A 21,458-nucleotide genomic window follows, 5' to 3' on the forward strand; every position below is an offset into this window, starting at 1 on the left:
AGGAGGGGTGAGAAGTCACCACCACCACCAAGATGCCCCTTGCTCCAGACACGAGCATCCGTGGAAACCGCCATCCGTGGAAACAGAGCCGTAACGCAATAGGCATCTACAGAGACTCTGAGCGTGAACTCTGATCTGTGCGCAACCTCCACAGCCAGATGCGGCGACACCAGGGGAAGACGTGGAGTCAGCGGGGATCATCTACACCCAGAAGGGCCAGCAAGACTTTCCACTGGAGGCCGAGATTCGAAGCTGGAGTGGGAGTGAATCAAGGACGTTTATGGGGAGACAGGTCCCCAGCAGAGGGAACAGCAGGTGAGGAGAGGGTCAGGGCTCTGCACGGGACAACTTAACTATTCCTTCATCTTAACCACGACTGAGTGTTCTTTACTCTGTCCACACAAGGGCTTGAAGAGATGAAGATCAATAAGCAGCCTTTTAATGTGAATACGGCCATGTGAAGACTCTTCATGACAGAGTCCATAGGGTTCAGGGCACAGGTTTCAATCCCTGGGCCACTAAAGAAGAATGTTTCTAGAGTTGGGCCTGAAACTTGAAGGAGAGGTCTATCTGTCTCCAAAATCACCAAGTTACTCTGCCTTCCAGTCTTTCAGGATGTACTGGTTTCAAAAGTAAATACACTAGACTCTTTCAAACTTTTAAAAGCAATGTTAGCTATTTCCTGTCCCAAAGTGCTAACCACCACCATCTTTCATCACATGCTTACCATTCCTAAACACCTGGCTAGAAGACTTAGAGAGCCCCCAAAAGAGCTGCACCCTGGAAACCTACAACTCTGGGTACCCCAGGAGCATCCCCCAGCAGTCAGAGGAAAACATCTCTCTCATGTTGACAGGGGCTTGTGCTGGGGGCACATGCAAGATTGGAGGGGAGAAGGGAGAAGACACAGCCCCTCCTGGGTGGCCACTTTCTTCTTTGGCCACAGGACTTTAACTGGTCTTTTTAGGACCTGGACATACAATCCAGCGCGTTCCCCTCTTCCCTCTGCTCACACTCCTCTCTAAGCTCACTTCCGGCTAGTTCCCGTGCCTTGTGTGTGTCAGTCACTCAGCCGTGTCCGACTCTTTGCGACCCCGTGGACTGTAGCCCGCCAGGCTTATCTCTGTCCATGGGATTCTCCAGGCGAGAATACTGGAGTGGGTTGCCGTGGGTTGCCATGCGCTTCTCCAGGGGATCTTCCTGACCCCAGGGATTGAACCTGGGTCTCATGCATTGCCGGTGGACTCTCTGTTATCTGAGTCACCAGGAAAGCCCTTGGCTTCCATGCCTTACAGAGCACTTAAAAATCTGGACATTTTTCACCTCCCATCATCTCTGAGTCTCTCCTCTATCTCTCACATGAGAGGGGAAGGTAGGTTAGCACACTCGTTCCTTTCTTCAAGATAATTGTCTTTAGTGACGAGTGCATGCAAGAATAGTGGAGGGAGGATTCTGACAGCAACACAGATAATTGTAGGGAAACACAAGAATCTACTTGTTCAAGCTCTCATTTCATGTTGCCTGATTTTCAATTCAGAAAAAAACCTAGAGCTATAAAAGACACACAAGATTACCTGCTATACTCCTCCCAACCCCCGTGTTTACAGATGAAGAGATAAAATTGAGACCAGAGAAAGGACCCCATCCCCCAACACTGCTCCATTATGGTCTGAATTGTGTCCCTCCCTCCAAAATTCATGTTGAAATCCTAACCCCCAGTACTTCAGAATGTAATCTTATTTGGAGACAGAGTCTTTACAGAGGCAGTTAAGTTAAAAAGAGTTCATGAGAATGGACCCTAAGCCAGTACAACTGGTGCCCTCACGAGAAGGTGAAACTGGACCCTGACGGCACAGGGGCAGACCGTGTGAAGACGCAGGGAGAAGACGTCCTCCTACGCCAAGGGGAGTGGCCTCAGAAGAGACTGAACCTGCCACCACCGTGATCTCAGACTTCCACAAGAGTGAGAAAATAAAGCTCTGCCGCTCATGTCTCCAGTCCGTGCCACGTTGTTCGGGCAGCCCTAGCTCACTGAGGCATCCCATGTTGCACAGCAGGAGGTGGCAGGTGGGGAGTCCCAGCCTGCCCCAGGTCTCTGCTCTGCCCACTCAGAGGCTTCTGCCTACTCAGTCTCATTCTCACTGATGAGTTTCTCTCCTCTTCCAGGGGGAGCACCTGACATTTAGATGGACAGATATAGATACAGATATAGAGATATAGATATATGTTTGGATACTGAAAGCTGAGTGTGTAGTTATTCAGGGAAAGAAAAGGTCATTAGAACCAGTGGGAAGAGACCCTAAGAAAAATTCAGGAAGTCTCTGGAGATCAGGGTTAAGCACCAGACTAGAGAATCTGGTCTCCTGGGTAAGGATCTCCCACTTTATTCTATGAAAAAAGGAAGTCCTGAAAGATTTTAGACAGCCAGTGACATGGTCAGATTTAGTCTCAGACAGTTTGTTCTGGCAAGAGAGCAGACCTGGATTGTCAGATGGGGATCAAAATCAGAAAAACCACAGGGAGACCGCACCAATGGCTGCTGTGAAGAATGCTGGTGTTCTGCAGGCCTGGACACACACCACATGAAGGAGAGCAAGCTTCAGTGGCTGCCTGTGGCCCTTCCACTTCTCTGATGCCCCCGGAACTCCAGCGGAAGAGGTCTGAGGGAGGGCAAGTGTGTTTTGCAGCCACTCAGGGCAGGAGGGGGAGCTCAACCTCGGGGCTATTTAATAGCTCTCAAATCTAAAACAAAAAGCTGTTTGCAAAGTTTTAAGAGCATATGACCCAACAACCCTACTTATGGGGATTTACCCAAAGAAGATGGAAGCAGGATATTGAAAGGATACCTGCACTGCCGTGCTTATCGCACCAATATTTAGAACAGTCAAGATACAAACGCGTCCCTCGATGGACGAATGGACAGAGAAGATGTGAGGATGTATCTATGTATAATCTCCTGAAGGCATTTTGCTAAGTGAGATAATCATACAGAGAAGGACGAATACTGTATAATAATCACTTATATGTGTAACCTAAAAAAAGCTAAACCTATAGAAAGGGAGAGTCTTAGAATGGTCCTTACCAGGAGCTTGAGGATGGGTTTTGAGATGTTGTTGAAGGATACAAATATGCAACTACAGATAATTACATCCTGGAGAATGGAATACACAGCATAGTGATTATAGACAACAAAATACTGTATTATACACTTTAAATATGAAGCTAGATCATAATTGTTCCCACCACAAAATAGGAATTATAATTGTATGACATGATTGAGGCATTATCTAATACTATGGTGATAATCATATTACAATGTATAAATGTATCAAATTAACACACTGTGTAACTTAAACCTACAATATAACATATCAATTAATCTCAATAAAAAGACAGATGTTTGAAGAGCAGTTGAGTTCTCACTCATTTGAAAGCGGTCCTGTAGGAAACACATAGAGATGTTACAGAAACTATAAGGAAGCAGCAGCTTCCCTGTTGATAAGAGTCCAACAAATCAAATCCACATGTTATTTACATTTGTTTGGCCCGGTGAACTTTCCGCTCCCAAGAGCTATCAACATAGAGAAATAACTGTTAGTGACGTGATTTCATTTGAACCATGTTCCGGATTCTCCAGCTAAGAGGTGACTCTGGGAGAGGAATAGGAGGAGGTATTAAAGAGCTTGAGAAGCTTGGAAGTAGATGGGAGAGGCAGCAGATAGAAGTGCACTCGCAGCAAGATTACAAAAACCGGAGGGCTTTCCTACTTTTCAATAATGTGATAACATTCCTATAAATGTAATTCATAGCCAGACTCCTGGCAAAGCTGGGAAGCTGAGCCTGTGGGTTTTCCAGAAGAACCCACAAGCTCCAGCCGGGAATTGAGTTTGTGTTTCATGGTTGAGGTTGCTGTTCTCAGATTTCAAAAGTGTAATGTGGTGGGCACCAACCCGCTTGCAAACCCTGTGAATCAGGAAGGAATCTGGAGAATTTCCACATCCCCAAGTCCCAAAGTGTGCAGATGCAGGTGATGTCCTATGAGTCCTGTGTTTGCTGAAGTGACATTGTCATGGGAGGGTGGCGGGACCTGGTGTATAGGACTGTAGGGAATAGCAGCTGGCAGGACCCGCAGCTGGTGTTTGCTTGCATTCACAGACAGAATGGAGCTGGGGAGTCGCTCTGCAAATGAGATGAAGTGGAAAGAGCAAACCTCATCTTTTATTTTATTAAGACAACACTGTGATTCCAAATTAGTATTGGTTGGGAAACTGAAGTTTGTGGCCAACATAAAGGATCAAGTCTAGTCTGGGGTTGAGGGAAGGAAGGCCTCCTCAGGCTAACACTTACTGAAGACCTACAGATCTAGACGGACATAGGCGTTTGGGGGAGCGTTAGCCAGGCACGAGAACTGCACATGCAAAGGTTCTGAAGCAGAAAGGAGTTTGGCTGGTTTCAGGAGCGAGAAGCCTGCTGCGGCTAAAGCTTAGTGAGTGAGAGCACCAGGGCAGAAACTGGAGCTGAAAACTGGGCTAGGCCCTCAGCATTCAGGGTTCTCTGCCATGATGTGGGCACGTCACGGACAGCGGTAAAGAGGACTGTCTCTTCAGAGGCCACAAGATGCTGGAAAAGCCCTCGCAGGCTTAAGGATGCGGCCGCTAGGAATGAAAGCTCTCTCCTCTTTAGGTCTCAGCTTCTCTCCCATCAGCGATGTACCGATTTCACTGGACTTCAGTGGACAGACTGGGTGGAAGATCTCCAGTCACCTACTCAGCACCATCCAGCCCAGATCCACTCTAACCCTCGAGAGAATAGTTTCTTCACATATTTTCCCTTCTTTTCTTTTCTCCCTCAGTTTTTCTCTTCCTCTTGCCCCTCTATCTCAATTTCTCCTTCTTTTTGACACCTATATTGAGATATTATTCACAAACATAAACTGCACATACTGATCTATACATACACTCGTGGAGCCATCGCTGCAGCGAGCGTGATGGACACACGCATCGCCCCCGCCACTTTCCTGCAGCCATTTGTAATCCATCCCCCTACTCTGCCTCACGCCCCAGCAGTTTTTTCTTAGTGATTAGTCTGCCATCCCGGCTTTTATAAGAATGGGGCGCTGCACTGTGCATCATTTTTGACCTGGCCTCTGTCATTCAGGGTAATTCTTCCGAGATTCGCCCGTATAGCGAGTGACCATAGGTTATGCCTGTATTCCTGAGTGGACTTCTGTGTGGACACATGCCATATGCGTGTCCACTGACGTGCTGGTGGACACGAGGCCTGTCGTCAGGTGACCCCCATTACCAATAAAGCTGTATGACCACTCATGTGCCAGGCCTTTTCATGGACACAGGCTTTCATTTCTTCTGGGCGAATATCGAGGAAGGAAATGGCTGCATCATTTGGTAGGTATATGTTTATTATTTTTTTTAAAGAAATCGACAAACTGTTTCCCATGTCCTCCTCCCTGCTGCCTGCAGTGTCTGAAAGTTCCATTTGCTCAACATCCTCACCAACATTGGGTATGGGCACTCTTTTTAAATGAGCCATTCTAACAGACTTGAAGAGTCATCTCACTGTGGTTTTAATTTGCAGTTTTTAAATAGCTAATGATGTTGAGCATCTTTTCTTATCTGTTCTTGGGTGAAGCATCTCTTCAAATATTTCTCCTGTTCTTTTACTGAGTTGTTTGCTTTTTCATGATTAACTTTTGAGAGGCCACCATGTGCCAGGTGCAAGTGCTTCCTCAGTTATGGGCTCTGCAATTATTTTCACCCAGTAGTGGTTTATCTTTCTTTTCTTGTCACAGCATTTTTCAAATAAGTGTTTGTAATATTTATGAAATCCAATTCATTAGTTTTTTTTTTTTTGTAATAGACTACCCTTTTGGTGTCAGAGCTAAGAAATATTTGCCTAACACAAGATCACAAAGATTTTCTTCTTATATAGGCATTTTATCATTTAGACTTTATACTTGAATCTGTTTTAAATGAGTTTCTGTATATGGATGTAAAGTCATTATTTTTACATATAGCAATCTAGTTGTCCCTGCAACAGCTGCTGACAGACTCTCTCTCTCTCCACTGAATTGCCCCGCACTCTTGTGAAGAATTAGTTATCCCGCACATGCGCCAGGCCGTCTCTAGACTCTTCTCTGTTACACCGACATGCTTCTCCACCATTATGCCAATACCACACTGTTCTGATTAGCATAACTTTATAAGCCTTAAAATTAGCTTTCACTAGCCTTCTACTTTGCTCTTCTTTTTCAAAGGCATTTTGGCAATTCTAGGTCTGCTGTGTTTCCACACGAATTATTAAATTTCAGTTAAGACAGTCTGCTGGGATTTGGATCAGGATTTTACATTGAATCTATAGATACATTTTGGGAGAATTGACATCATAATAATACTGCATCTTCTGATCCACAAACAAGGTATGCTGCTGCTGCTGCTAAGTCGCTTCAGTCGTGTCTGACTCTGTGCGACCCCATAGACGGCAGCCCACCAGGCTCCCCGGTCCCTGGGATTCTCCAGGCAAGAACAGTGGAGTGGGTTGCCATTTCCTTCTCCAATGCATGAAAGTGAAAAGTGAAAGTGAAGTCGCTCAGTCGTGTCCGACTCGTAGTGACCCCAGGGACTGCAGCCCACCAGGTTCCTCTGTCCATGGGATTTTCCAGGCAGGAGTATTGGAGAGGGGTGCCATTGCATAGCTCTCCACTTACTTAGGTCTACTTAAATTTCACTCAGCAACATATTTTTAGAATTTTTTCATCGTACAGATTTTTCACACCTTTTGTCAGACTTGTCCCTGACTAGTTAATATTTTTGATGCTATTATAAATATTACTATTTTAAAACATTTTATTGTTCATTACTAGTATATAGAAGTACAATTGATTTTGATTTTTTATATTATCTTATTCTATACATGTGTTTAACTTACTTATTAATGCTAGTTGCTTTTTCTGCTGATTCCATCAAATTTTCTACAAAGGTAGTGATGTCATCTGCAAAGGAAAATCATTTTGCTTCTTCCTTTACAATCTGGATGCACTGCCTAGAAGTTTCATTACAATACTGAATAGAAGCTATGAGACTGGACATCTTGATCTTTTTCTTGATCTCAGCAGAAAACCATTCCGCTTTTTACTAACTGGTATGATATAATCTGTTGGAGAAGGTGATGGCACCCTACTCCAGTACTCTTGCCTGGAAAATCCCATGGATGGAGGACCCTGGTAGGCTGCAGTCCATGGGGTCGCTAAGAGTCGGACACGACTGAGTGACTTCACTTTTCACTTTCATGCATTGGAGAAGGAAATGGCAACCCACTCCAGTGTTCTTGCCTGGAGAATCCCAGGGACGGGGGAGCCTGGTGGGCTGCCGTCTATGGGGTCGCACAGAGTCGGACATGACTGAAGTGACTTAGCAGCAGCAGCAGCATGATATAATCTGTAGGGCTTTTGTAGATGTTCTTTATTGGGTTGAAGAAGTTCCATTCTGTTCCTAGTTTGCTAAAAGTTTATCAGCAATGGATGTTAGATTTTGTCCGAATGATATCATGCTTTTTTTCTTTCTAGTTTATTAGTATGGTAAATTATACTGATAGATTTTCAAATGCTAAATCAATCCTAAATTCCTGAGGTAAACCTCTTTTGGCCATGAGGTGTCATTTTGTATACTGTTGATTTTGATTTTTCTAAAAATTTTGTTAAGAACCCTTGCATTGTTTCATAAAAGATATTGGTATGTAGTTTTCATTTTTTATTTTGTCATGGCTCTGTCTGAATTGGTATCATGGTAACACTGGCCTCTAAGAATAAGTTAGGAAGTGTTCCGTCCTCTTTAATTTTCTGGAAGTGTTTGTATCATTTTTCCTTTGGTAGATTTCACTAAGGAAGCTCTCTGAAATGGAGGAGTTTTATGCGAAGGTTTTTCTTGACTAATTCAACTTTTTAAATAGATACAGGAGTCTTCAGATTATCCTTTTTTTCTGGAGGGAGGTTTGGAAGTTGGTGCACTGTGAGACTCTGTGAAAACTTGGATCGGGGGAGAACGGGGAGTGAAGAAATGAAGGAAAGCAGCGGACTGTGCGGAGAGACTGACTAGGTGCATATCTGGACGCAAGTGCGGAGTCGCTCCGGACTTGCCAGGTGGCGCTGGTAGTGAAGAACCCACCTGCTGGTGCAGGGACATAAGAGATGCCGGTTTGCTCCTTGGTGGGAAGATCCTCTGGAGTAGGAAGTGGCCGCCCACTCCTACTGGAAGTGGAAAATCCTGGACAATCCCATGGACAGAGGAGCCTTGTGGGCTACAGTGCAAAGGGTCGCAAAGAGTCAGACACAACTGACGCAACTTAGCAAGCTGAATCTTTCTCATGTGGAAAAAGAAATCTCCTGGCTGCCGAGGTTCCCTGAGCTAAAAGCTGGTACCTCCTGGAGAAATCAGGGGATCAGAGTTGGAAGAGTTTGGGGGTCCTTCACCACTGGGCCCTGTCCCATTCCTTAGGAACCCTGCACCCAGCCTCAGACAGGACGCCCCTTAAGCTATTTGGAATATTCATCTGGTGCTCAGGCCATGATAAGCAAAGGTCTCATGGGCACAGTGACCTCATCACCCTATAGATTGTGGAGTCTCTTAGAGAGTGTCAGGATTCTCTACCTTTTGCAGAAGCCCTCTCTCTGGGGAGTAAATTAGCCTCCCCAACCTTGCCATCTGCCTGCTAAATTTTCCTTCCACAATTAAGCCTCTGGTGATGGGTAATACAGATAGAGAGATCCCCAAATAAGACAACCAATGCTGTACTTGTCTCCGGTCCTAAAGGTTCCCTGCTTCCCTGGCGTCAAGATGGAGTGGAGAGGACAGTATGGGTGAGGAGTGTGTGTGTGTGCGTGTCTGTGTGTGCATCTGCTGGTAGGTGTTTTGTGATGGTGGGGGAGGGGTTCCTCTTCCAATCCAAGGAGCTAGCAAATAACCAACAGCTCCAGCCTGGGTCTGGATGTGAAATTCTTGGGTCCAAGGTTCTTATTAAGGAAGGAGGCTTCTTGGCCAAGTCTCCATCCGAATACCGGGTCAAGTCTGTTAACGCTGAGATGCACAATTGCCAAAATTGTCATTGTTTAAAGAAACTACTTGGTAATGGAGTTCTGAAATGGTTACAACCAGCTTTTTATGATTAAAGAAAGCAAAGCCAACAGTTTCCCTTTATAATGTATACGGAGAAGGGAACATTTGAAAAACAACTCCCCACTGAGATATTACCTCAAAATAAGGTCCCTTCTGTGCCCCTACACACCTGGATAAGAGCTGCAGGGAAGGACACCGACGAGGAAGTGTCTACTTCTGTGCCGCTCTGCCCTGCCTGCTGCGTGGAATAAATGGATTTCTGGGCTCTGGCATTCTCTTTAAAAGACAAAGCCACAGACCTGGAGCCAGGGTTTGAAATGGGAAACTCAACTCACGTAATCCTTGGAAGAAACTATGGGATCGTCAGCTGGGCTTGCAGACACTTTCCCGTCTTGCAACATACAATCCTAGTTTGGCCAGAATTAGCGTTCCCCGTATTCTTTGAAAGTATCTCTTCCCGTGGACAGAAAAAGAAGACAGTGTGTGCGCTAAGGTTTCTCTCCATTTGTGTCACCAACACTGGAATTGAATCCCAAATGTCCTGTCAGAGCTTGACGTGCAATCAGTTTAACATAAGGATCAAACCAGCGCTACAAAATGTACGTAAGTGAAGGTTTCAAAGCCAGAGTCTCTTATGTAAATATTTGAAAATGTTTTCTTTCCTTGTGCCTCCTTCCTATCCATAAATAAATAGCATCACAAATGAAGGGATGAATTCACTGGGGATTTAAAATGGATGGGCTCTGAGGGGCCTCTTTCTCCTGCCACTCAGATGCCCTTCTCCCCTCATTTCTACACAAATCAAGGGTCTTGCTCATCAGAGCATTTCCTCTCATGCTCGACATAGTGCCTGACACACAGGAGGGCCTGAGCACAGGTAAGCACAGCCTGACCTTAATTAATAAACACATTAATTATTTTTTTCTATTTTACCTTTTGAGACAACCAAAACCCAGAACACAATGTCAGATGAGTTGGATTCATGACGAGTTCTAAATAGGCTACAGGAACCCTCTTACTGCTCCACCACAAGCATTTGTTTGAGCACCTGAACTTATCCCTCCAGCACCACGTTTATTTTGGCCATCTTTCCATGCAGTAGTTTCTTCTGTCAAGTGGAAAGGCCCCCTCTCCCTGTGAAACGTGGAATGAGGACAGAAAACGTGACCGTGCTGCCCTGTGACCGGGCTAGATTTACCCAGGATGAGTGCTTGAGAGGAAGGGTCCAAAGGAGAACGCTCTGGCCCTTCATCCCGTCTCACGTGTCTTCCTGGAGATGCACTCTGCCTCCTCCCTGGTTCCTGCCTCTTTACCAACCTTTTCTCTTCTTCCTTCCCTCCAGCCTTTATTCCTTCCTCCCCTTTTCCTTTCCTGGTTCACTTGCTACCCTGTAGGTTTACCATCATAGTATCTAGCTCTGTAGCTCCAATCTCTTGTATGAACCCCTTAACAGAATCTCCTTTTCCCCTCACCCTATTACCTGACATTGAAAGTTTTCAGCTGGGCATATGAGTCCTTCCACTACATTTCAACTCATCATCTTTTAGAGGTGAGTGGGGTTGGGAGGTTCAGGCTTTTTTCGCATTAAAGCATATGAGGAAATCACATATAAAGTGTGTGTGTGTGTGGTGGTGGGGGGGGGTGTTGTAGGCCTGTCGAAGAAAGGATGCCAAAGACAGCTAGGAGGCAAACCACACCAAGTCAAGGCCTCCCAGTTCCCCTGCTCCTTCCCCACCCTTCCTGGGCTCTGGCCATCTGAACTCTCCTTATTCCTGACTGTCCCCAGCACTTGGAGTCTTGATCTGTCTCATTCCTGCCCATGGGATTTTCTCTCCACTCCCTAGAGTAAACCTTCCTTCACTCACTCCTGATGGAGACCCCACCAGCATTCAAGATGCATGTTGCCTCCTCCAAGTAGCCTTTCCTGACCCCCTCCAAAAGGTTCAGATTTCTTCCTCTGAACCACAGTCACATTCCTCAATCTCTTCCATTCCAATTCAAGCCAACACAGTGATGACTCATGCTGTGTGATGTGGGGGTGGGCTCTCATGCAGGAGGGGGATGCAACAGGGAGTGTGGGGCATAGACGTGCGAATCCACGGAGTCAGGTGGTGTGGGATCAGAGGAAGGTGATATTCACAGCCTCAACCACTGCATCACTCATCACTCGTCCTCCCACCTACTATGATTTTGGAAGGGGCTGACTGAGACTGAGCAGTGAATTTACACAGGAGTGAATGCAGTATATTTCATAGTAGCCAAAACTATTCTGTTTTTAAGAACTGTATGGATTGCTTTTGCAGAACTCATATTAATGCCAGGGGCAACAGATCTGACTGTAGAGAGCATGGGGATGCTGACTCGCAGGGCATCTCTGAGCCAGGCTATCTGGGCAGGGCTTCAAGCTCTCGCAGGATTAGCTGATGATATGGGCAAGGTCTCCACCCTTCGTGTGCCTCAGTCGGTTTGTAGTGAGGATTAAGTGATTATGTAGATGCTCAGGGTAATAACTGCTGAAGAGGAGACACACTCCAAGTATCGATCACTTCTCTGTATTAGATCAGATCCAAAGCCATTGGCATCTAGCAGAGCCACGCTGACCCCTTCAAAGCTCGATCTGAGCACTTTCCTCTTGTTCTGTGAAACTTGACCAAATATAAGCAAAGTCACATTGAGCAATAGGGCCCCTGGAAATACTTTTGCTTTGACTTGCTGCAGAACATTCTGTGGTGCCAGCCAAGTTCACAGGAACAATTGCTAGGGGAGTCTGTTTTCTTAACTTCAAAATAATAGCTCTGCATTGCCCAGGGGAATGTGATTTACAGTTGAAAATTTAAGGTTTGTGAAACAATTTGCCTTAATAGAATTTGAAAATGCAGCAAGTTTTTAGCTTTGGGCCCAGTTTTTAAGTTTTAAAATTTCTTTCAACATCATACAAAGCTAATTCTCATATCCAAATATTGCAAATAGCTCAGGGCAGTAAATAACCTTCCAATCGTTAGATCTTTAAAATGCAGCTCCGAGCTTGGGAGAGTCACACGCACTCTCTGTGTCTCGATGTTGTCAACTCAAGTAGGGGAAATGAAACTTATCTCAGCATTTTTATGAATCCTAAAAGACATTGAAAAGTACGTGCTATCCTTGTGTTAAGATAAAAGGCTGAAAAAAATGAGTGGATACTGCTTTGGGGGTGGCTGGATGTTCCTATGTGCTATGCACTTTGTATATGCCCATGAGATTTTGGACTTTTCAAGAGCAGAAACCTTGAAGAAACAGAAATTTAGGCAGAAAGCCAGGTGGAGAATGGGAGAAGTGTTTACAGTGGGCTGAAGGGAAAGACACCATACAAGGATAAGGATGAAAAGTGTCAAGTGGAGAATATTGAGACAAACACTGAGAAAGGCTCTTAGATTTGTTACGTATGACTTTGGCAACATTATATTGGCTTAAGGTAAACTGGCCTAAAGTAAATTGGCCCACATTCTGGTTGGAAAACAAGACTGTTTGGTCAAACAACATCTGGGTCAAAAACAAACATCTAACTACTAGGTCATTTTGAACACATTTCACTAAGTAATTTTGTAAATCATAATTTTCAGAAACTTTTTCTAATGTCTTTAAATGTGACTCAATATAAGCTTGTTGCTACCCTGTAGAACTTAAAGTAGTGAAAAGACAGAGCAAATAATGTCCAACAGTAGCTTATCCGGGACGATTTCTCAGAGATGTAAGAATAAGTTACACAATTTAATTTTCACAGAAAAGGTTTGTAAAAGTATACTCTAATGGGGGGCTGAGTGGTTGTCCCAGTGTGGCGGGGAGGCTGTTGTTGGTGGTATTCTTTTGCTTTTCTGTATTTTCTAATGCTTTTAGTGAACTTGAATATTAGAAGTTCAAGTTCATCAAGAAGTGAACTTTTTAGTTTACTTTTATAATTTACGAAAAAGACTAAACACTAGAGAAAAAGATCTGGAGCATTCAGAGATATTTAAAGAACATTTTCTTTAAAGAATATTTTCACTTCATTTGAAGGTAATGTTATATGGCTCTTAGGAGGAAATTCCAGAATTCGGAGCAAATAAAAAGAAAAATTAGCAAAGGAAAAATGGCCAGTGGATGAAGTTTGAAAAAGACACTAAGGCCTCTGATATGCTCATTTTCCCCTCCTCTCCTTCCTCCTCAGTCATTTGGTGAAAATCAGTGTCATTGCTGAATATCCAAAGATTTGGATTCGTATTATAGGATTTATACATGTGCACCATTCAAACCTGAGTGCTCCCAGGGGGGTTGCCTCCCTCCTCTCTGGGTGTCTGCACAGCAAAAAGATGAAGGAAGGAAACTTCATGACTTTTGTAGTATTTTGTTATTATCATCCAGTTTTTCCCGAAAGAGCAGGCAGCTAGTAGTTCCTCCCATAAGGATCATTCATAGGGAAGTACACTAACAAGATATGAGTCTGTAGAGATTTCACCAAATGAAGACGTAGGTGGAAGAATCGGCTGTCATGTGTATATTCTGTGTGTAACACATGGCTGTGTCTTCACGGCAAAGCTGCTATGCATGATGTAGAAACAAAACAAAACATCAGGTTCTCAATGTGTTTCTTGCTACATCATGTTTTTTTCCACTCAGCAGAAATGTGGTAATTAGTCACTGATTTTCATTTGGATTATTGCAGATTTAAGCTCTAAAGACAAATGAAGACATTTCTTCCGTTGAGTGTGTTCAGAAGTGGCAGCTTTCAGTTAAACTCGTTTATTATTTAATTCTATAAGACTCTGAGCTCTTCAATTGGGCAATGCCTTAATTAGTGAGTTACCAAAGTGCAAACCATAGTTGAATGAAACATGTGTCTGAACTCTTAGCTCCGATGGATTTGGCAATACTGGTATTTTCCTCTTTCTCAACTCTCCTGGCCCTTTGGCTAAGGCATTTATGCCTGCATCTGCTCCTCATTAGACTGCTGTCTCTCATTTAGGTTGGAGCTCTCAGTGCCTTAGACAGAACTAAGAAACATTTTTTTTTTTTCTTGCACCATCAGGGTACTTTGCCAGAGCTGTTCAAGAAAGGCAAGAAGTGTCAGGATCTCTGAAAAACTCATAAAATCCACTTTAGGGGTTGGGGTGTGGAGATGGAGCATGGGGAGTTTGACAAGACGCTCATTCAAAGGACCAAATCAGGTGGGCTTTTGGAAACAGGACCAGCTGCACTCTAAGCAGCAGTTGTTTGCCACGGCACATGAGCCATCAGAGACAAACGGCTCTGAGAAATAATTCTGAAGCACAGAGCTTAGTGCGAACATGGAAAGGAAAGCCTCACCGGAAGCACTACCGTGGTCTCAGGCAAGTAGCAGTGACGCCATTTAGCAGGTTTGTAGCAACAGCTCTGAAACTGGACTATGTCGGATCCATCAGGCAGACTTGCAATTACCGAGATTCATAGAAGTCTCCTAGGTCTGCACCACCAGTTACCTGTGCACAAAACTGGGTCATAAAGATTGGGTCTTACCACTGGGAGCTATGCAAGCGAGGCCCAGATCACGGACCTCAACGAGAACACAAGAACATAGTGAGAAAATAGACTTATTAGTGAGTCAGGCCGCCCTGTAACATACCACCATCTTAGTGGCTTAAACAACAGCAATGTATGTCTTACATTGCTAGAAGCTTGAAGTCTAAGATCAAAGTGCCAGCAGGGTTGGTTTCTTCCGAGGCCCCTCTCCTGGGCTTGCAAGGGCTGTCCTCTCACTGTGCGTTCATACGGTCATCTGTCTGTGTGTGGGTGTGTCCGGTCTCTCTCTGTATCCTAATCTCCTCTTGTTATAGGCACACCAGTCATGTACTACAGCCCACCCTACTAATTATTTTAACTTAATTATCCCTTTAAAAGCCTCAAAGACAGTCATATTCTGGGGTCCTAGGGCTTATGACTTCAACATATGAATTTGGAGGACGGATGGTTCAACATATAACAAAGAGTAAAAACGAATCTGGCACCACTTGGTCTTTCTTGATGGAGAAAGGGCTAGGATTCCCAACTTCATCTTCCAATGTTAGGTATCATATTTGAATATAAGACTAGGAAGCCGCTGAGATTAACAAGGCCACCAATGAAAACATCTCTAACTTTCACTTAATGAGTAATAACTATAACCTTATTTTTGTCTTCATATCTCAGTGTAGTGGCTGGGACTTCCAGAAAAATGGTAAATAATGATAGATACCCTTTCTCTGCATCTGATTTTAAAAGCAATGCTGCAAGAATTTCATCATCATGATTAATGATGTCTATTGAGTTTCATTAGATATTCTTTGTCATTCTCCTTACTGTTTTGCCTACAGTTTTCATAAGAATGTATGTTGAAATTTATCCAATGATAAATTTTTCATTTTTTAAAATGAACTTGTATCATTTTCCCTTTGGCCAATTTAGGTAACCTCCTAATAGATGTATTTTTAACCTATCGGAAATATGTTCCTAAGGAAAACTTAGACATGTTCTTTCAATATACTGCTGAATTCTATTTGCTAGTCTTTGATTTAGAGTTTTTATCTTCCTATCCATAAATGGGCTCAACCTAGAGTTTTCATTTTTGGTTTAGTATCTTCAAATCTGAACACCACTGCTATGCTAACAGGGATTCCCAGATAGTGCAGTGGTATAGAATCTGCCTGACAATGCCAGAGACTCAGGAGATGCGGTTTCAGTCACTGGGTTGGGACAATCCCCTGAAGAGGGAAATGGCAACCCACTCCAGTATGCTTGCCTCAAAAATTCCATGGACAGAGGAGCCTGGCGGGCTATAGTCCATGGGGTTGCAAAGAGTTGGACAGAACTGAGCATGCATGCCTGTTATAATAACATGAAAAGTAATTTGGGAAATTTTTCACATTTCTATATTCTCTGGAACAGTTCACCTAATGTAAAGATTGTCTGAATGTTGCAAGCTTTTAAAAAAATATCAATGTTATCACCACAGAAATGTCCAGCCATGTTCCTTCCACCTTTATCTCTATGACTGTGACTTTGTTCAAGCTTTATGTTCCTTTTTCATCTTGGTCCTTTCTTTTCCCTGGGAAATAATGACTTGCATAGATATTTTTAAACACAATGTGATTTTAATCTTAATGCTGTCTTATAAAATTTGAAGTCCACACCTGTGGCTAGGTACTATTTCTCATTCTTAGTTTTTCATATTTATACTCTCCCTGTTTTTTTTTTTTCCTTTCATTTTTACTTGCCAAGTATGTCCATATAATTGTGGTTGATTTTTTTCACCTCTAAAGTGCCTGCTCTTGCATCTATCTGAGTACTTATAAAGTTCTGACATAGGAGTGATGGTGAAAGAACTGTCAACATGAGTGTGGACAGAAAGAAACAGTGGGGCCATCTCTTCATGGCTTAAGGCTGTGAGCTCAGTCTTGGAGGCTTCCTGGGGTGATGACACTGACCATCTCCAGAAATGTGTCACCCGTTGTTTGTGCTCACACAACCCTAAATCTCAAAGAATCTGCTACTCTAAATATGGGACACATTAGGATAAAGGCATAAATTGGTGCTAAAACCATGCCCATTCTAGACAATTAAGGACTTTTTAATTGTCCTCATCTGATGAAATTAAGAAGAAGAAACGGAAAACAATCCCCACCCCCCCCACCCGCCCCACACACACACTGAATGTTCTGCATGAATCAAAGGAAAGAGAGGGAAAGAATCATTGAGGCCAACCTTTGGGGAGTTTGCTTTCAATTTTTGGTGAAAAGAAAAGCAAAATAAAAACACTGAAGACAAGTGCGGTAGTAATAGCTGCTGTATTGGGTGATCGTCACCTAGTGTGTCAGCCGGACTTCCATGGTGGGGAAAGCCTTGAAAATGAAAGTGCCCTGCTTTTATCGGGAAAACACTCTGATCTAGATGTCCTGGCAATTCAGCTGCCCTGGGACTCATCTGCGGTGTATTATTTCCCAGCAAATGCTATGAAGTGCCCCTCAGAGCCACGCATGCTGTCAGAAGCTGATGGTGTTGAGATGCACAGACCCAGGCTCCAGACACTGACTTCTCTGCACGGCGCTTCATCAGCTTTGGGGAGCATATCACTTTCTCGCTGTGTCCCCCTCTCCAGCGTACGTTGGCTGGACTCAGTGTCTTCAGTCCACATCTGAGTCAGCACTTGCCTTGCTCCTCCTTCTGGCAAACGTGCCCAGTGTCCCCTCTCAGCTTTTCTGTCCTGTGCTCTTGACTTATCAGTCAAGTCCACGCATCACCAAGCTAAAGGGGACTCTTTGTCCCGAATCTTGATTCTCCTCCATTTCCGTCAAGTGCTAGCACATGACCGTCTCTCCAAACTGCAGTTTCCTTATCTCTCTCTGGAAGCACGGAATACATTGTATATGGTTTTATGTGCAGTGATGTTTTAGATTGGCACATAGCATGACAAAATGAATGTCCCTCTTCAACTGATCAAGTCCTGCCAGATAAGGCTCAGGATGAAAAGCCCACCCAAAAATGGAACTCTGATGAAAACTCACTCTATTTCATGTAGACAGTGTGGTTTATGGACTTAGGGGCATAGAGAATACAGATTCCTATTTTTTTTCAAGTCTTTTTTAAAAAAAATTATTTTATATTGGAATACAGATGATTAACAATGCTGTGATTGTTTCAAATGAACAGCAAAGGGACTCAGTCATACATACACAGCTATCAATTCTCTCCCAAACAACCCTCCCCTCCAGGCTGCCATATAACATTGAACAGAGTTCCCTGTGCTCTGGACAATAGGTCCTTGTTGGTTATCCATATTAAATATAGCAGTGCACACATGTCTATCCCCAATTCCCTAACTGTCTCTTCCCCCAGCCCTTCCCCCTGGCAACCATAAGCTGGTTCTCTACATCTGAGTCTGTTTCGGTCTCGTTCATTTGTTTCATTTCTTTTTGGATTCCATGTTTAAGGGATATCATGATATTTCAGAATGGAGACTCCTGTTGATGAAGAATCTGATCATGGGAGCGTATTTAACAATGTCCGGCGACATAGGTTTGGGAATTGTTTCCCAGCTGGATTCCTGATTCAAAGTGTACTAGTAAAACTGTGAGTATGGTTTCTGACACATGTAGTATCAGTCACATCACTGACACTGCTGGAACGGTGACTCATCTTCATATCTGCAGGCCTGGCTCTTGGAGCAAATAGACATCTACAAATGGAATAAACTTATTTCAATCTGTGGTATCTCTGAAGCATTTTTGTCTTTAATCTCACAAATCTGGGAAAATGAGGTGGCAATTTGTAACGTGAGATGGACCTCACCTAATGCAGTTATCGAGCTCAGAATGAGGAAAATGATTACGATGGTATACCATAAATCATTTGTAAACTGCTGAGAACATATGAGGAATGTCTGTTACCTCATTTGCAGGAAAACATCCCAACTATACAAGCACTCCTAACCCCAAACTAATACGGACACTGAGACAGCTCTCTTTGTTGTATCTGAGCTATAAATCTTTGAACTTCAGGCCTAAGTGGAATTCCATCTCTCACATTTTTTAATGAAATCAAAATAAATACAATTACTGAACAGAAGCCAAAGATCACAGGAGGTTAGAAGCGGGGTGAGGACGTGGCCAGTGCTGTTTGTTTGTATCCTGGTCCTGTTTTCTTGGTGAATATTTCATTAATGGGAGGGCTTACCAGGGGGCAGGGATGGCCCTTCCTTCCTTCTGATGGGTGTCTGCTGCTGATTAAATCTGAGCTGGGGTAGCCTTGTGGTGCCCGTGAAATTTGAGATCCTAATGAGGACATAGTCCTGTAAAATGTGAGAGATTGAAACCATAAGATATTAAAATCCTCCCAAGTAGGAGCTTTTCCAAAAGACTAGGCATTTGCTCTTGAAATCATGTTCAGGAATACACTAACATACTCTTATATTTCTGTATTTTGTCCTTGAATTCATCCTCCAAAGACCTTGAGACCCAATTTGTTTTTCTCTTTCACCCAAGTACAAATAAACATGAGTAACTTATTGTTATGGAAGGTCCATTATTTAATTAAAGATGTGGCTTACAATTAATATTCTGGTTTGTGATTAAACCTGCTGTTGATTCCTCATAATGGAGCCAGAGATACTTGGTAAATGCAATATTAATATAATTGCATTTTCTGCAGAATAATAATGGCTACTAAAATGTAAAGGAGCAAAATATCTGAGCAACACAGAAAAAACAAGTAATTATCCAAAGCCCATTTCAATAAATGTCAGTTTCTGAAACAAACTGTCTTGTTAGACCATGAGAAATTTCTGCTGGTGCAAATCCCCATTCACCCTTATTAAGCCATATTGTATACTCACATAAACGATCTTGGTTTCTCCTCTCAGACGTCTCTGTCAATATCTGTATTCAGCTGCAACCAGGTATAATAAGTGCCTTGGATCAGAGAAATTCAAAGGTTAACAAATCAGGGCCACGATTCGCTAATGCAAGCACATTTTGTTTAACTTACATCATGGCTCTGAGATATTTCTGAACTCTTTCTCAAACTTATAATTTCTCTTCGGAGCAGAGAGTGGTGTTGCTCAAAAAGAAACACACAGTGAGTTCAGCTGATATTTTTCTTCACCAGAATTGCAAACATCAAGCTGCTGTTATCTTGCAAATTACCATTACTTACTCCAAACCAGACACTAATCAGTGGACAAGTGGTAGATTTTGACCTACTGTTGCCAATGAGACCAGGGTGGTCTTTCAATCTCAAAGGAGGCACAGCCACTGCCTTCTGTTTGTCTATGCCTAACTTAAATTTACCTTTGGGAATATGTGTATGTGCAAGAGTCCTTCACAGGCATCTACTGTTTATATTCGTGTGAGGCTGTAGGAAAGATTGCTGTAACCTCCCAGGTCATCCTGTCCAGCATGTTCAAATAGATGCAATAGAGTGAGGGAGATATTTTTTGTTGATTGCACTACTAAATCTTTTTCTTCTCTACTTCACTAAGAGTACAGCTTCAGACCAATTGTTGACTTAAACGGGAGCTGGGCAGGCGTGTCCAATGCCCTTAGGCATATTTGTTCACTTTGGCCACTCTCCACAAGCACTGAAAGATGATGAGCCAAGGCCACCAGGAGTTGAGAATTGCTGTAGTGGGTTAGACTGACATTTATGGTACATCCATCTAATTCTGGACTGAGTCCCGAATCTCTCCTTCCTTCTCAATGGGCTTTTGCTCACAAAGGGAAATGATAACATAGAAATATTTAGGAAACCAACTTCTAAAGTGGTTCAAAATCCCACCTCCCACCTTTTTAAAATTAAAATACTTTAGAACCAACAGAGAGTTTAAATAATGTATATTGGGCTTCCGAGCAAGGAAGAATGAGTAAATAAAAGATTTTATAAAGGAGAATGTTTATCTGGCTACCTGTTAGTACATACATTTTGAATTGGGTTTCTTCAGGCAACACATTCAGGTTAGATTCCATTCTCTTAATTAATAACAGAATGACTCTCTTTGAAAAATGAGGTAGTTATGTCACCAAATAACCACAATTGAGAGTCGCACTTTCAGATGTCTTGTGAAACATTCCTGCTTCAGACACAGAGGCCAGATGGTTTCCTGTGAGTAATTATGGGAGTAGTTGATGGAAGTAGAGAGTTTGGGGGCAGAAAAAAACATTTAGAGCAGAAGTTATGAACTAGTTTTGTTTGGCCCAACACGTATTCATTGGAAGGACTGATGCTAAAGCTGAAGCTCCAATACTTTGGCCACTTGATGCAAAGGGACTCATTAGAATAGACCCTGATGCTGGGAAAGATTGAGGGAAAGAGCAAAAGCGGGTGACAGAGGATAAGATGGTTGGATGGCATCACCGACTCAATGGACATAAGTCTGAGAAAACTCTGGGAGATAGTGAAGGACAGGGAAGCCTGGCGTGCTGCAGTTCTTAGGGTCACAGAGTCAGACACAACTTAGCAACCGAACAACAACAAGCATCTGGTGTTTAGAGAAATGTGGTTTTCCAATTAATCACTAATACTTGAACAAGAAGTTTCACATAAAAATCCAAATGTCTGCTGTCTCTTGGAAGAATCCCTTGCTTTCACTCTGGTGTGACACCAGTCAGAGACGGGCCATCCCCCTTAAACTAGCCTGAATCCATCATCTTTCTCTATGTAGGTACCGGAGACTTAAACTCATTCCTATGGATCTTTATAACCTACCCCTGTTATTCAATCTGGTAGAGTTATGCTCATGTTGAGCATGTGCAATGAATGAAAGAATGCTCCAGGAGAGTATCAGAGAAGCATATCAGAAAAGATATGCTCTGT

The 21,458-nt window shown here is 43.2% G+C and overlaps 1 long non-coding RNA gene across 3 annotated transcripts; it reads right to left on the reverse strand.

Annotated features, from left to right (window-relative positions):
- Positions 1 to 16,920: 16,920 nt before the first annotated feature.
- LOC113885514 lies at positions 16,921 to 20,071 on the reverse strand. 3 transcript variants are annotated; one of them, XR_003509235.1, is made up of 4 exons: positions 19,937 to 20,071; positions 19,483 to 19,558; positions 18,825 to 18,939; positions 16,921 to 18,327 (listed from the first exon to the last, which is right to left on the reverse strand). It is a non-coding gene; the product is annotated as an uncharacterized LOC113885514 (long non-coding RNA). The 3 variants fall into 3 exon arrangements; XR_003509236.1 differs by lacking the exon at positions 19,937 to 20,071 and adding an exon at positions 19,635 to 19,921; XR_003509234.1 differs by lacking the exon at positions 19,937 to 20,071 and having other exon boundaries at positions 19,483 to 19,918.
- Between the last annotated feature and the right edge of the window lie 1,387 nt (positions 20,072 to 21,458).

Source organism: Bos indicus x Bos taurus, chromosome 28, assembly GCF_003369695.1.
Source record: "Bos indicus x Bos taurus breed Angus x Brahman F1 hybrid chromosome 28, Bos_hybrid_MaternalHap_v2.0, whole genome shotgun sequence".
Lineage (NCBI taxonomy): Eukaryota > Metazoa > Chordata > Mammalia > Artiodactyla > Bovidae > Bos > Bos indicus x Bos taurus.